Source organism: Henckelia pumila, unplaced genomic scaffold (assembly GCF_033568475.1).
Source record: "Henckelia pumila isolate YLH828 unplaced genomic scaffold, ASM3356847v2 CTG_429, whole genome shotgun sequence".
Lineage (NCBI taxonomy): Eukaryota > Viridiplantae > Streptophyta > Magnoliopsida > Lamiales > Gesneriaceae > Henckelia > Henckelia pumila.
The window spans coordinates 1154045-1156922 of NW_027331826.1; the positions used below are offsets into that span (position 1 = coordinate 1154045).

At 39.3% G+C, this 2878-nt stretch overlaps 1 long non-coding RNA gene across 1 annotated transcript; it reads right to left on the reverse strand.

Moving 5' to 3' along the window:
* Window positions 1–2207: 2207 nt before the first annotated feature.
* On the reverse strand, window positions 2208–2878 carry LOC140871193 (uncharacterized). The gene is made up of 3 exons (XR_012147635.1): window positions 2817–2878; window positions 2379–2730; window positions 2208–2297 (listed from the first exon to the last, which is right to left on the reverse strand). It is a non-coding gene; the product is annotated as an uncharacterized lncRNA (long non-coding RNA).

Sequence of the window (2878 nt, forward strand, 5' to 3'; positions counted from 1 at the left end):
TATGATTGGGATTTTTTGTGATAGAATTAATCTAGGTTGTTGGGTTGTAACCAGCCTTGGATGGAAATTGGTCTATGATGATGGAATTCATCAATAGTGGATTATATCAATTGCGAAGAACTGTACAGGACTATTTGAGGCATGAGAAAAACGTGGTAGATGCCCGTGAATCCTTGATGGTTGTTCCAGCAGGGCTATTGTGATAGACTACCTCAGTCTTGAATTGTTGCACAGTCTTAGCAAGAGATATAATCAGGAGCGTGTCCAAAGATATTAGGGATCTTTGGGATTAATTATGGCGTTTTGGATTTGACGAGCCTTGATGTTCATCTGGAATGAACAAGGTAAGGTATGATAAGTCCAGTGATAGCACTAAGCATCATCTGATGTTTTCACAGATTTTGCATAGGATTTTCTATGGAATGGTCTGGATATTTCAAGTGTTTAGGAATAGTAGACTCATGGCGATTGGGTCAAGGTTATTGATCGAGCCATGTAGGTTTCAGGAATCATTGGTTGTCTAGTTTGATTCTCATTGACAAGCCACTGTAGATCGACGAGGTCAATAAGTTGAGTCCAATAAGTGATGACTAGAATGCGCGTAGTGCTTGGAATAGTATTTTGTTGCATGATGCTTAGGAGATGAGTAATTGGTACAGTCTCAGAGCAGTAGACGGTTTAAGTATTTTCTCTAGGATTGCCAGAGATGAATATCTTTTGGATTGCTATGAATCGAGGACGATTGCAATTTGACTTGTATGGTCGAATTTGGATGATAACAATGTTATCAGCAGTAGGAACAAGCAAGGAAAATTGGTAGTTCCCTGGATAGTGATTCTTAGAGAGAATAGGGAATTGATCCAAGAAATTGCTTAGTATTAGCAATAGTATACTCAAGGTTGAGTGAGGAAAGGATCAATTTTCTGCTTCATGTGGGAGCCTTCCACTAAACAACAATATCAAGCATGGTCAATCGAACATTTGATGAAGTGTTCCTGTGATGACATCTTGATGAACCGTTGGGTTGAGAGCCAACGAGTATTGGGTTTTCTTATAGGCATTAGCGAATGGACATCGTTTATCTAAATCGTGAAGTATGACATTAGCTAGGACCGAGTTCCGGGATCTAGCAAGTTGGGTCATTAATCTTCCCGCGTGTGATACACAAGGTCATTGAGATGATCGAGTCAGTAGGTGATCGACTTTGTAGTAGCCCGTACCCTAATTGAGTAATTAAAGGATTAATGCTAATTAATTAAATTGGGTATTGGACGGATCGGAAGCTCCGAAGGCACGATCGGAAGCTCCGATGAGCGATCGGAGGCACCGATGTTATTATGTCAGGCATGACGTGTGGCTAGATCGGAAGCTCCGATCACCCCTATCCGGAGACAACTAGTGATATTTTGACACGTGGCAGATCAGGATCTTCGGAAGCTCCGATGGCAGGATCGGACGTTCCGATCGAGGTTCGTATGTTCCGATCAAGGATCGGAAGTTCCGATCGTTGTCTATAAATAGAAGCGCTGGTACTCTTTCTTATAATTTTTTTGTTTCAATTTCGTGTTTCTTTCTTGGTTTGATGTGATTCTAGGGCGCTTGGCCAGAAAAAAAAGGCGTTTTGCGTCTTACTTATTGACCATGGTGCATTAATATCTTGTTCTGAAAACAAAACCGAATATATACTTCCAACACCTTTCTGAGAAATACAGTTTCAGAAATAGTTGTCTTCTAGAAACATAGCCCCTATTTTCTGGAGTGAATTCTCTATTTGATCAAGGATGGAATTGTGACTAAGCTGGTAAAAATAGGTAAGTTTCGATCATTGTGCTGTTACAAGTGGATGGGAGTTAAATCAGTTTAATCCTCTTTGAGGACTTCGTGTTCGATTTTAGCTTATACATTTCATGATTTCTATTTTTCTTCTGATCTTGTATGGTCAGAATCATCAGTCTGCAAAGGTATACAATGGTTCCTGCATATGTAATTTTCTAAGTTGATTTTTATATTCCTGCATGTGGCATCCCTAAGAAGTTTCTTTTATTTTCAATGATTTTTCAGGTTTTATCAAGTTATTCTCATGAAATGTTGACCTTTTTATTAGATACCGTGCTTATGTGCAATGATGCATGAATTATTGTTGTCAACTTGTCTGTTCAATTTATTGTGAAATACAAACTACACTCACTGAGACCTTTTATTGGTATGGTGGATCTTTCTGAAGATCCTTGAGCTCCTACCAAATCCATTTCGGAGCCATTTCAGCAAATCGACGCTGGAAATCCCCGATCTACTATCTGTAATTTAGGGCAAAAAAGAAATAGAAAAATGGTGAAATTTTTGTGTAGAGAGGAAGAGAGATGTGGCTGTGGACTGACCCAACGAATTCGATTGGAAGAAATTTGATACTTTATGAATTTTCGACGCGGGTACACAGCAACGTCACGAAAACCGCCATACCACTGTCCATGTACAGACGCGGCGACTCGCCGCGTCCAATGGACAGAGCGCAGAAGAACAGAGGATCCATCGCCAGCTAGAGACTTGATTTTTAAGCAGCTAGAGACTTGATAAAAAAAGGGTTAGAGAAGCACTAAAAAATTTACAAATGATCAAGACAAATTTCAAGCAGCTAGAGACTTGATTTTTGTTGTACTTTCACAATTATGATCTTGTACGTGAAGAGAATTTGATGGATATCACTTTTTCTTTTGTAATTGAAGACATATCCTGCAAGAAAACAATTGTTGATGAAATATTGGATTGGCATGGTTCAGAAAACAATTTGTTGAGCACAAAGCCTACAGAAATCTTACTCCTTAGAGGCAAATCATCTGAACGGTCAGCTCATCAACAAAAGACAGAAACAAGAATTCGG